Raw genomic sequence first — 14,682 nt, 5'->3', positions numbered from 1 at the left:
CAAAATGAATTTTTGCATCTATCAATTGTTATCTTCAATCTTTCGACCATTTGCTTCAATCTGTCGACCGACAGTAACTTTGCATTGAAATTGTCGACCATTTTTCACTAAACTGTTGACCTAGTTTCAAAATTTCACTAATTTGTTGATCGATGCTCTTCATATGTTGATCATTTCTATTGCAGGAGCCTCCAATGGCTAGTTTCTCCGCTCATCCAAAGTGCTATTCCTACTACCAACGACTATATTTTTGAAAGCTCTATAAATAAAGGTCTTATGGATCTTCCAAGCCAACAAAGAGGATCGATTTCAAGTTTTCAAGTGTTTATTCATTCAAGAGCTTAATTGTTTCATTTATTTTTCTCTCAAAGGCTTTGCATTCATTTTATATCATTTGATTTCAAGTCTTGTATTCTTGAGAGATCTTGTAACTAAGAGATTCATCTCTTAGACTTTCTTTCTTCGTAAATCTCTTACATTACCTAGCTTTTTGCTAGAGGGCCTACATTGATTTTAGGAGGTTGCATTTCCTAGTTTGTTGCTATTGGGCTTGCTTGTCTAAGCAAGAGGTTGTAAGTTCCTAACTTGTTACTAGAGGGCCTATTTGGAGAGATAGGAGGATTATAGTGGATTGGTTGAAAAGTTCTTAATGAGGATCTAAGGGAGTGGATTAGGCTTGGTTTAAGCCAAACCACTATATATTGTTGTGTCTCTCTTTTTGTTCTTGTTCTTGTTCTTGTTTTATTTATTATGCCAAACAACTCATCACTTGTGTTAAAATCACATTATTCATAAAAAAGGATTTCAAATTCAATCAAATTTTTAAATAACCCAATTCAACCCCCTCTTGGGTTGTGGTGCCATTACTATACAATTCTAACAAGGTTTTTTCTCCAGACAAAGCACGAGTAACACCAAGCTTGTGTAGATGCACGCCATGTGTCTTCTTGACATCCTTGGGAATCGTGCGCTACAAATACCCAGCTATACAATTCAAAAAGGGACTTCTACTTTCATTAAATTTGTAGCATACATGCTGCACTTTTACTATTTCTCTTGAGTAATTCACCTATTTCGAGTACTGACTTAAGTATCGGAGGGTCATTGTGGGTGAACATTCCCCCCGAGCCTTTTAATCTTTTTGTTGGTATTCACAGTTCTACGAGGGAGCCAGCACCATCCTTCTCGATAGACTCACAACTCTCTTTGAAAGCCCAGACCTCATTCTCAGAAAAATCAAAAGTCTTCCCAAAAGCCACACGTTGGAGTAAGTCTAGCCTGAAGTTGAAACCTTTTTGGAAATACATTCTCTTAGGAGCATCATCCTTTAAGGGGCCTCATTCTCACAGGAGTTCTTTCAAGAGACCTATCCCTCTCCGGAGGCACATTCTCTTGGGTGACTCAGATTCGATAGGTGACACAACTCTTTCCAGATATTCAAGCTTACTAGGGGACCCATTCTCAGATCTGACCCAACCGCAGACATTCAATATCTCTTCCCACGTTATATATTTTGATTATTGTATTTTGACTACAACAATTTGACGTCGTCTGTGAGAAATGCTGTCCCATTAGAGGGCCCAGTATTTATTCAGGAATTATTTAATTAATTATTGAAGTATTGATTAAGAGATTTTGCCAATTAATTATTTAATGTGGCAATTTAGAGATTTTGAAGGAAAAGAATAGCATTTATTTCTTTTTAATGTTGGAGTTAAAGGAATTTGCCAAGGTGGCAATTTAGATTTTTAATTGAGAGAATAGTATTTAAATAGCATTTAAATGGAATTTATTTTGTGGAAATTAAATGCAAGGGCATGAAAGTAATTTTGGTGTTTTATTTTTAATTGAGAATGTTAATAATAATTTTTGTATTATTATTAATCAAGTGAGATTATGTATTTAAAGGAGAATGAGAATCCATGTATGAGATGGATTTAGATTGAGAGTCTCCTAGTTAGATTTGGAGAAGGAATCCAAGTTGTAGAAGAAGTGTGATCTAGGGCTTTATGTCTATATATAGAGCCCATTAGCTTAGCTTTTCTTCACGCCATGTGAAGAACCAAGAGGCCAAGAGATAGCAGAGGCTTGCTAGAGTCTTCAGGATCGCTCCAGGGTTCGATCAGAGAGTTCTATCAGGCAAGTATTCTTCCTGTAGTCCCTTCCATTACAGGTTCATACCAGTTTTTCAGATTATTCTAGTTCTTCATTGAGTTCTAAGATTTTATATCAGTAAGCAGAGACGTATATATATATATGCGTATAACAGTGAAGTTATGAGCAAGTTTTATTAATCCTTATCCATTTTGGATTGCAAGTTCTATTAATCCTTATCCATTTTGGATTGCAAGTTCTATTAATCCTTATCCATTTTGGATTGTAAGTTCTATTAATCCTCATCCATTTTGGATTACAAGTTCTATAAATCCTTATCCATTTTGGATTGCAAGTTCTATTAATCCTTATCCATTTTGGATTGTAAGTTCTATTAATCCTCATCCTTTTTGGATTGCAAGTTCTATTAATCTCTATCCATTTTGGATTACAAGTTCTATAAATTCTTATCCATTTTGGATTGCAAGTTCTATTAATCCTCATCCATTTTGGATTGCAAGTTCCATTAATCCTTTTCCATTTTGGATTGCAAGTTCTATAAATCCTTATCCATTTTGGATTGCAAGTTCCATTAATCATTATCTATTTTGGATTGCAAGTTCTATTAATCCTCATCCATTTTGGATTGTAAGTTCTATTAATCCTGATCCATTTTGGATTGCAAGTTCCATTAATCCTTATCCATTTTGGATTGCAAGTTCTATTACTCTAAGTTTTAATATCCAGATACCTTGTATCGTATCCGGATGTATCTAAAGTTCTTCGAGTATGATATCCGGATGGTTTGTTTATACATTCAGAAAGGTCAAGATAATATCCGGATGTCTCGCCTGATATCCGGATGCCTCCCTCAAAAGTTGAATTTTTCATTCGAATAGTCCCCAGTTATATCAGAATGCATCAGTGAGATATCCGGATGACTAGAATCATATTCGGATGTCCTAGTTCATATCTGAATACATCCCAGCATATCCGAATAGCTTCTGCTTTGAATGTCAGTGTATCCGGATGAGCCTTTTTCATATCTAGATGTCTTTCATCATATCCAGATATCCTTCCTGATATCCGGATGACTTTTCTAGAAATCCAATTTTAGCTTCTAGTGATATTTTAATCCAAGTTTTAATCAAAGTAATGTATTTCAATACCTCCAAATATTGAATTTAAAGGCTAGAATCTATCAAGTTAATCATGCCCATACCATAAATCATAATTCATAGAATCTTTGTATTCCAATATATAGATGAAGATCATATCATGTTCTGCATTATTGTATTATAACATGATTAGCATTATTTTGTGAGATTATGTGCATACATTTTGGTATGAGCATTGAGCATGACTTTATATGGAGCACTACATATCATGTGCAAGCATTTATGTGAGCATTGCATTGCATTATGCGCGCTAGGCGGCTTAGTCCGCGGGGATCCCATCAGTTTCAGTTTCAGCTCAGTTTATGAGTTGCTCGCCTGGTGGTAACCAGGGGGCTAGGGGCTTTGCCCACAGTATGTGCTTACAGTTTTTATGTATGTCGGTTTCAGATCAGACATGTATGTATTATCAGATTATGTGGGCCTATGAGACAAAGTTGCATAATTGCATTTAATTTACAGTTTATGTGCATTACATTTTTATTAATACAATCAAACAATGATTATACAGTACAAGTTCAGTGAGTTATTTATCAATATCGATATTCTTCGATTCAGCTTCAGTATTCTTTCTAGCTTATTACTTGCTGAGCTTTTGTAGCTCACCTTGTACTCTTCACCCCTCCAGGTTCTAGTAGGGGAGTATCAGATGTGGGGCCTAGCAGCAATATTTAGTAGTGTGTGTACGTGGAGCCGCTCAAGATAAAAGATGTCTGGGAGTCTGTTGAGTTTATAGTGTTTTCTCAGTTTAGATCTATTTTACATTTCAGTTGAGGGATTGTCCCTTAGACAGAGTTTATGGTTTTCAGTCTATATTGACTCAGAGCTTTTATTCCAGTTGATTGAGATGTTCAGTTATGGTATCAGATTTCAGTTTATCAGTCAGTTTATTTTATGTTTCCCCATAGCACCTATTCTCGGGCAGTTCTAGGAGAGGGGGTGTTACAGTATTGGTATCAGAGCAGGGTTTTGAGGAGTCTCCCGTACACACATAGGATGTTGGGTAGAGTTAGGACTTGTGTCCGTCAGTTAGATAAGTTAACCCAATTAACAGTATTCTAACCCTAAGTGGTGATGCAGAAAGATGAGTAGTAGAGGTGGATGACCCCGTACTCGCAGTCAGACTGCTTCTATGCAAGACGAGGTTCTAGTGTCCACACCAGGTTCACCAAGAGAGTCTAGTCATGATCTATGACAGGGAATGGTCGAGATGCAAGGTATGTTAGTAGGATTGATGAGGGTGATAGATACCCTAGTAACCAATCAAGTCAGGGAATCACAAGTTCCCCAAGAAGTAAGAGGTAGTAGAGGCGATAAGCCAGTCGCTCCAACAACTCCAGTTGTGTAGGCAGATACAGGGAGTTAGTTATTAAAGGATTTCATGGCCATCCGACCACCAGCATTCCAGGGGGGCATGGCTGCGCTTAACCTTGTGCATTTATTTCAAACAAACACATACAAAATAAACAAAGAAGAAATAAGCATGCAAGCACAAGGTGTTTATACTCGCCAGTGTACGAGTGTGCGCTGTAGCATAATTTAATTTTCTGGGTAAGTCCAGGTCGATTCACTGGGAGATCGTTAATAAAATGAAAATAGAGCCACGATATAAATTGGGTTGTCAGGCCAATTCATTTGATTTTAAGTGAACAAAAATGAAGTACTGTAACTGTAAGAAGTCTTGAGTCAAGGCAATGTTCAGTGCCAATTCCATAACTTCCCAACAGATAGATAGGTACCAAAAACATATGTCTGAATTAATTTGAGGTTTTGATATTAAAATGCATCTCAAGATGATGGTAGTTCTTGGTCTAGCAATCTCCATACATGGCATGAGAGATTCTACGTTAAGCAACTACCATAAATTAAAATACAGTTAATATGTAGTAATCAGATAACCCATTTGGATTTGGATATGATAGCATCTCCAGTTTAAGTAACCTCCATACATGGCATAGAGACTCTAAGTTAGGCTTATGCTCCACTCCAAATTCAAAGATTCAATGAACGCGCAATACTCAAATTAAATCAGGTTTCTGGTAATGCATTTGAAGTTCGGCTATCTTGGGAAATCTATGGCATTGGACATTGTCCGCGCCTTGGCCTAAGTTTAAGCTTAGCCACACATCTCCAAAGAAAAAATTAAAGAGACAGGAATTAAAGTTCTGGAATGTAAATACTGAAATTGAAATTAGAGAAATGTAGATGAACAATGAATTAAAGTTACAGAATAAAAAGAACAGAAACGAAAACTGCAGAATGTAAGTAACTGAAATGAAGAACACTGGAACAACATGAAGAAATAAAAAACTACTGGAATTTAAGAACAAAAAGAAAGGAATAGAACAGTGGGCTTTTCCCCTTATTCTAGTTAAAATGGTGGATGGGGATCTCTTTTTGTGAAGCCGACGATAGATATATATATATATTCATCTCCTGCAAATGGCCCTCGTCAAAGAAGAAATTACATCGCGTGCCACTACGGTCATTTGCGTGTGCTCTGACAAAAGATCGCATCCTGAAGCTGCTGTGCGCATGCTGATTTCAGGAGCTGGGCTTCCTTTTTAATTCCAATTTAATTTCATGGGTTGCTTGGAGCTGGGCCTTCTTTTGCTTTGGACTTTGATGAGCCTCCAAGTCCACGCATGTTGCTTCCAATTCATTATAATATGTTATAATATTATATATATTATATGATATATTATATGCTTATTTATTATATTATATATATGCTTCACGCATGCACTTATATGATATATATATGTTTTATATTTATATAGGTATTATATATTATATATTATATTTACTTACTATTTTATTATTATTATATATATATTTGGGAAATCTACATATAACCACGAAAGGCATATAAATATTCAATTAAAGCCAATTTTAAGGTCAAAATAAGGGTGAAAATATAATAAAATTTTGACATTTTTGAGCATCAATCAGGGCACAGATGCAACAGTGGCTGAGAATTGGATGTTATCGATTGTTCAGACGATCGCCGAGTATGACTTAGCTCATTTTTATTCAGAGGCGATGCTGAGAGATGGTGGAAGACTGCCTGCCAAAGGTTTTATAATCAAGAACTCACATGGGTCAAATTTCAGCAAGTGTTCAATGACGCTTATTATTCAACATGGGTCAAGGACCAAAAAGTTTTTGAGTTTGATGAGTTGGTGTAAGGTACCAAGACAGTGGCCCAAAGTGAGGCACAATTTACAGTCTTAACTAGATAGGCCTCAGAGTTGGTGTCCACTAAAGCTAAGAAGGCTACTAAATTTCAGAGAGGGTTGCGTGCTGATATTTGCCACGCTTTTAGAGGGGCTCTAGACTCCATAATTGGCCTTTGAATTTGAGCAATAAAAAATGGGTAATCCAATGTCTTCGATTATGCCCCTAATTAATTGTAGAAGCCAACTTCCTTGTTTCATCCTGAAATAATATGTAATACGAATAATTATTTACTTTAAGCATAAATATAAAGCCAAAATAGGGATATAATTCATTAGGATATAGGAAATATTGACCCTTATCACACCCCCCAACTTGAATATTGTTAGTCCCTTAGCAATTAGATTATACACCAGCCATGATCTAATCGCAATACTTGCATGAATATAAAAATTTCAAATTCGAAACCAAAATGCGTAGAGTAGTTTGGCATACAGTCGGATATTCAAAATTAGATTTCTGGTTAAAGGTCATACAATCTCAGGAATGACAATCAGGATGACCAATACACAGATTTACTCCCTCGAAGTTTTGACTTTAAATCTTATTGTGGATTTTCCCTCCAATAAAACGATTCCTCAGGTGTACACACTAGGGGGTGCACCGTTATAAGAGTAAATGTAAAACAAGTTCAAAACTCAGTGTCATCCCAAATACAAGGAACTAATTTTCATGAAAGAACGGGAAAATTGACATAGCTTCTTGACTGGAATAATGCCCTAGATGAATAACTTCTGAATTTAAACATAATTCCCTACTCCGAACTCGAATTCTGAGATCACATAATTTATAGCATCAAAAGAGATCAGACCTGGTTATAATGGGGTTATGAGGTTAATATAGGTTGTCAAAGAAAATGATAGAGTATGCAAATGGTGTGCTGGGATTTTTTTTTTTTTTTTTAACATTTGTTTTGAAACAATTGTGTTGAATAGCTAAGAGAATTTTTCTTTTTTCTTTCTTTTTTCTTTTTTTTTTCTTCTTTTTTTTTCTCTCTTTTTTTTCTTAACATGAAAATAGCTAGATAGACTAATTCCCAAAATCACACTAGGTTGGACAAAATTCATATGGTTATGGGTTAAACGATAGTAACGAAAGAAATTGTACTACAAATGGCTCACATGGGCTAGCAATGGAGGTTAATGTAAAGAAAGAAAAAGGTTAATAGGCCCAAAATAAAAGAAATTGATCCCCCTATCATGCTTCTACAAAACAATGTTACTCGGTCATCCAATTCGGAATTTGAAACCAGTCAAATTCATCCGCTATCATACTAGACATTCAAGACAAATTGATGTTTTGAACCCATTAAAAAGATGAGATAAACAATAAAACATATTTATAGTAAGTGTTATTTCACTCAGAATTAAGGTTATTAGGCTCAAACACTCACTTGGGAAATAGTCTCCACTTCTGTTGAGGGATCATACAGTGTACTAATCAGCTAATTACTATCACCTTTGTCTTTATGACCGATAACCAATTTTTTTTTTTAAATTTTGAATACCCGATGAATGCAAATTACTTGTTCCAATGCATTTACGTTTTCAAATAAGAAATCAATGCATTCATGTTTCGTATTGCAAACTTAACCAGCTATTAGTGTATAACTCTAAAGCTTTAGGAATAATGTTATTTAAAACACATTTATTTTTTATTTTTTATTTATTTAATTTTTTTTTATAAGATCAGATAAGGATAATCAATTCACATAAGACTACAAGTTAGCAATAGCAAACTCATAGTTAAATATGAACCAGATAATTCATAACTAGACCTTACACCCTCTAACTTGAATTGCAGTAATAAATTAGGGTCGTTAGGAATACCTGTAACTTCACAAGTCCATAGATTTACTGTGAATTGTTAAACTCAAACAAACAAATGAGCATACCATATATATATTTTTTATATTTTCACACCAAAATAAAAATTTCATGCAAGTCATAAGATAAACAAAATGCGTCTCAAAAGTACAAAAAGTACTCCTTACTCAGCCATTTTATCATAGACTCATCTAATAACATTCCACAGTTTTTTTTTTTAAGAACACAAGAAAAGAAATTTCATACAAGTCATAGGAGATGCGTCTCAAGAGTACAAAAAATACTCCTTACTCAGCCATCTTATCATAGACTTGCCTTATAGAGATAAATCTAAATTAATCGAACCATCTTGGCGCTTGTTTTTGATTACCTTAGACCAATCTATCCGAGGCTCATAAGGATCGTGCTGTGGAACATAAGCGTGTAATTTTTCTAGCAGCTCCTCAATGGTAGATGGAAAAATGAGAATCTTTCTTATTGAAAGAGAAATGAACTTTTGTTCCACAGCCTGATCAAGAAAAGAGAGCTACCCATCAAAAAAATGGTTAACATTTAAAAGTTTAATGGGTTTGGTATGGAGATTGCTCTTGGCCCATGAGATTATATAGAAGATTTCTTCAAGTGTACCAAAACCTCCTGATAAAGTGATGAAGGCATCTGACTGATAAATTTTACAAGCCATGCGCTCGGACATAGAAGTCGTTTCTATAAGTTGACCGTGTGTAATCCTGGAAATACGTGGTTCAGCCAAAGGGATTGGTATTACACCTACCACATATGTTTTTCCAAGATGTGCAGCTTGTGAAACACAACCATTCAATCCACGACTTCCCCCTCCGTATATCAAATTAATTTTTCTTTCTCCTAATTTTAGGCCTAGTTCACTTGTTGCAAGTGTGTAACTACTGTCGCTCCTGAGTTGAGAGCCGCATAGTACACATATGGTGTTGATTCAACGAACTAACTGACCTTCCATTTATATTTGTTCTTTATGTATGCCCTGAAAAGAGATTTGGTGATCAAAAGTAGGTATACAAAAATTCAACAAGAAATAAACACAAACAAAAATTATGCATATGTACAAATAGTTGTGATTGTGGCTCACATCTTCCTCTAGTTTTACATCTAGAAATGGCTTAAACACCTTCTATGAAGTGGGGATAAGCTTCCCATCCAATTTTCTTAAAGATTGGCAAACAGGGTCGTTTTTAGTCAGATTCCCAAGACTATAGCGTTGGTGGTCACTTATGAACTGGGTCCATAAAGTAAGAAGTTCTCTTTGCACTATTCCACACGGATGCGTCTCAAGAGTCAATCGGATATCATCCAAAGACTCCTTACTCAGCCCATCCTTTATGAAACTAATTTTATCTTCTCGATTTACGGACGTAAATCCCACAGATTTGCATCGTGTGTTACAGGTCCAACGAGCACATTTGTGACAACCATTCACTCTTTTTGCTCTTCATTTCTTCACAAAACTACTCTTTCCCAAACCTGGAAAGTGCTTAAAACTAGGTGAAGTTTCGCCTAGTAATCGAACTTTTGCTTCGATCAACTAGCGAATATCTTCAGGGATGTTATTATACATCAACATTCTAAGTCTTTCACACCTAGCGGCATAAAGTTTTTTCAAATCATTCATTGGGAGAGATGGATAGTACTTGCGAATTTTTGAGAGTTGAAGATCCATTTTTTTTTTTTATTAAAACACAACTATAATAAAATAAAACTAAAAACTATGAATCTTGCAAAATGAACGAGAGTACCTAATCGGAGAACAACATGAAGGAAAGGAGACTGAGCTTGCTTGCAGAAGTGTGGCTTACCTCATACAGATATGGAGTCTCTTATAGAGCAATGGATATCACTATTCTACACTCGGCTCGAGGCAAGCCATAATTGTAGGGTCAGGCGCGTCTCTTTTTTCAACGCTCGGTGCCTCATTTTTCAACATTTGGCAGTGTGCCTCTTTCTTTATAGGACAATGTGATTGTACAGCCCGAGAAAAATGGCTACCACCAGTGCTAATTCTGTCTCTCTCAATTCAATTTTTTTTTATTTTTTTAATTTAATTTTTTTATTATTTTTCTTTTTTTAGGGTTTTTTATTTTTTATTTTTTTAGAGGCCTAATAAAATTATATATATATATCACACAAGACAATATTATCGAGTCAAACAAAATTATTTGCACAATGGATCAATTTCAAACACCAATAAATCAATTTTTAAGTACACCTTACCCCCCAACTTGAATTGCGCATTGTCCTCAATCGGCAATAAAAGAATAGAAGATAGGCATACTTGGCAGTCTTCAGTGCATGAACTTGTATGCAAAAATTTTATTTAGACTGCACACCGAGAAACACTATTTAAGTAATGCAGAAAAGAAACAATTTATATATATATATATATATTTACATTTTTTTTTTCAAATCTAGAAACATCCATTTAACCTAAATGGAAAGGTGGTCTTTTAACGTCAGATTCCCAAACAACATGAAACGTCCCTTACTCATCAGATGATGGTGGATCATCTAAATCCACAACACCTTGATTCTCCTCAACATTACCCTGGTATGGTTTCAACCTATGACCATTGACTGTAAGAAGTTGTCCTGACTCCGGATTTTCTATCTCAAAGACCACATATTCTGAGATAGACTTGATTACAAAGGGACCGACTCATTGAGACTTCAATTTTCCTGAAAATAGATGCAATCGAGAATCATACAAGAGTACTTGTTACCCTACCTGAAAGCTTTTTCGATTGATATGCCGATCATGTAACTCTTTCATGCGAACCTTGGCCAATCGTGCATTTTCAAATGCCTCGTTCCGAATTTCCTCAAGCTCATTCAATTGGAGCTTCCTAAATAGGCCTACTTCAGTTAGACTCTTGTTAATATTTTGAATTTCCCAATATGCTCTATGCTCAATTTCCACTGGTAGATGACAAGATTTACTGTATACTAACCTATAGGGAGACATTCCTAAAATTGTTTTGTAAGCTATCTTGTATGCCCAAAAAGCGTCTACTAGTCTTAAGGACCAATCCTTATGATTAGCAGCAACAGTCTTTTCCAATATGCGCTTAGTCTCCCTATTGGCTAGCTCGGCTTGACCATTAGTTTGGAGATGGTATGGTGTTGCAACCTTAGGCAGTACACCATATTTCTTCATTAATCCTGCCATAACTTTATTACAAAAATGGGAACCCCCATCACTAATGATTGCTCGTGGTATCCCAAATCAACTGAATATGTTTTCTTTCAAAAATTTCACAACAGTCCTATGGTCATTTGTTCTAGCCGGGATTGCTTCGACCCATTTGGACACATAGTCGACAGCAAGTAAGATGTATTCATGACCAAATGAATTGACAAATGGGCCCATAAAATCCATACCCCAACAGTCAAAAACTTCTAACACTTGGATCGGATGTAATGGCATCATGTTTCTCCTTGATAGGCTTCCTAACCTTTGACATGAATCGCAACTTGAACAGAATTTGTACACATCCTAGAATAGTGTCGGCCAATAAAATCCACTCTGAAAAATTTTTGCAACTGTTTTCTTAACAGAAAAATGGCCTCCACATGCAAGAGTATGACAGAAATTAATGACACTTTGTTGCTCATGATCGGGTATGCATCTACGGATGATTTGGTCAGGACAATACTTGAAGAGGTAGGGCTTATCCCAAAAAAAGGTTATGACTTTTCTTAAGAATTTATGCCTATCTAGCTTACTCCAATGGTTTGGGATCAGACCAGTTGCTAGGTAGTTCGCAATGTCGGCATACCAAGGGACAATAGATGATGCATGAATAGCATTCACTTCAAACAGTTGCTCATCAAGGAAATTGTCATGGATTGGTTCATCAAATTGTGTGAGATCTTGACCTGGAATCCTTGACAAATGATCAGCCACGACATTCTCTACTCCCTTCTTGTCTCCAATTTCAATGTTGAATTCTTGTAGGAGTAAGATCCATCGGAGGAGATGGGGTTTTGCATTTTGCTTTGTGAACAGATACTTCAGAGCAGCGTGATCAGTAAAAATGATCACTAGTGACCCTACGAGGTAAGATCGAAACTTTTCTAGGGCAAAGACAATTGCTAGTAACTTTTCTCTGTAGTTGTATAATTCTTTTGTGCCTCATTAAGAGTTTTGCTAGCATAGTATATCACATGAGGTTTCTTATCCTTCCTCTGCCCTAACACAGCTCCTACCGCGTAATCACTAGCATCGCACATAAGTTCAAATGGGAGGGACCAATCAGGGGACTGAATGATAGGTGTTGAAATGAGTGCATCTTTCAATTTATCAAAAGCATTTTGACAAGCAGGAGTCCATTCAAACAGAACATCCTGGGACAACAAATGGCACAAGGGCCTTGTTATGGTGCTAAAGGAAGCAATGAATCTCCTATAAAACCCTGCATGTCCTAAAAAAATTCTAATTTCTTTCACATTCCTAGGGGTGGGGAGTTTTTGAATGGTTTCAATTTTTGACCTGTCTACCTCCATCCCCCTAGATGAAACAATATGCCCCAAGACTATGCCCTGTTTCACCATGAAGTGACACTTTTCCCAGTTGAGTATCAGATTTGTTTCCTCACATCTTGCTAAAACCTTTTTCAGATTCTCCAAATATGCCTCAAAGTTACTTCCATAAACAGAAAAGTCATCCATGAATACTTCAACAATCTGCTCAACCATTTCACTAAAAATGCTCATCATACACATTTGAAAGGTGGCTGGAGCATTGCATAACCCAAATGGCATGCGCCTGTATGCAAATGTCCCAAATGGACATGTGAAAGTAGTCTTCTCTTGATCTTCTAGTGCAATTTCTATCTGATTGTACCCTGAGTACCCATCTAAGAAATAATAGTAGGCTTGGCCTCCTATTCTCTCTAGAACTTGATCCAAGAAAGGTAAAGGAAAATGATCTTTCCTTGTCACAGAATTGAGCTTTCTATAATCAATGCACATACGCCATCCTGTCTGGATGTGCGTGGGAATCAGTTCATTGTTCTCATTTTTTACAACAGTGACTCCGGACTTTTTTGGTACTACCTGTGTTAGACTTACCCACTTAGAATCAGAGATTAGGTAAATTATTCCAGCATCTAATAACTTAAGCACTTCTTTTCTGACAACTTCTTTCATATTGGGATTTAATCTCATTTGCATTTGCCTAACTAGTTTTGCTCCTTCCAAGAATATCTTATGAGTACAGATCAAATGGCTAATACCTTGCAAATTTGAAATGGTCCATCCTAATGACTTCCTGTGTGTTTTTAGAACTTCTATCAGTTGTTGCTCTTGCTGAGGTGTCAAACTAGAAGAGATCACCACTGGGAATGCTTCCCCTTCTCCTAGAAAGATATACTTCAAATCACTGGGCAACGGCTTTCTCTCAGGCGTGGACTGATGGCTATCAGAAGCTGTGAGCTTACTGTCTAAGTTCCTTAATGGCTCTAAACTAGGCATCCATTTAGGCTTCTCACTTTCTTTGCCTATGACTTCCACTTCTCTTATTTCCTCAAGATCTTGATTTCCTTCTTTGGGTCTTCTCATGACCTCTTCAAAATAATCATCGGTAAGTGTTTGGATCAAGTCTACCTCCTCCACTTCACTCTCAGTGTCCTGATGTTTGGCTACCCTGAAGATATTCATTTCTACAGTCATGTTCTCAAAAGATAGCTTTAACACACCATTCCTACAGTTGATGATGGCAAGGAATGGTCGACCTAAGATGACTGGAACAGGAGGTTGAGGCTCCTGATGCGGCTGGGTGTCCAAAACGATAAAGTCCACCGGAAAGTAGAACTTATCGATTTGTACCAGAACATCCTCCACAATTCCTCGTGGAACTTTGACTGATCGATCAGCCAGCTGAAGGGTCACTCTAGTGGGTTTGAGTTCACTTAATCCCAATTGTTGATACACACTGTATGGCAACAAATTGACACTAGCTCCTAAATCCAAGAGTGCCTGATCAACCTTTTGACTTTCTATGATACAAGTAATGGTTGGACAACCTGGGTCCTTGTATTTGGGAGGAGCTTTCAATTGGAGAATGGCACTGACTTGTTCAGTCAGGAAAGCCTTTTCATGCACATTTGTTCTTCTTTTGACAGTGCACAGATCTTTCAAAAATTTTGCATATGAAGGTGTTTGTTTGATTGCATCCAACAACGGGATGTTGATTCTCACTTGCTTAAACACTTCATATATATTTGTATTTTGTTGCTCTTTTTTCAAATGATTCAACCTTTGTGGAAAAGGTAGTTTGGGCCTGTATTGAATTTCTTTCCCATCTTTTTTTTTGTTTTTCA

At 36.4% G+C, this 14,682-nt stretch overlaps 1 pseudogene; it reads right to left on the bottom strand.

Moving 5' to 3' along the window:
- Positions 1-14,682, bottom strand: part of LOC127799770 (uncharacterized) — a 61,881-nt pseudogene that overhangs the window by 46,767 nt on the left and 432 nt on the right.

This window comes from Diospyros lotus, chromosome 4, assembly GCF_014633365.1.
Source record: "Diospyros lotus cultivar Yz01 chromosome 4, ASM1463336v1, whole genome shotgun sequence".
In the NCBI taxonomy this organism is placed as follows: domain Eukaryota; kingdom Viridiplantae; phylum Streptophyta; class Magnoliopsida; order Ericales; family Ebenaceae; genus Diospyros; species Diospyros lotus.
The sequence above is the reverse complement of the archived record's forward strand: the minus strand, read 5'-3'. Positions and strand labels throughout refer to the sequence as shown.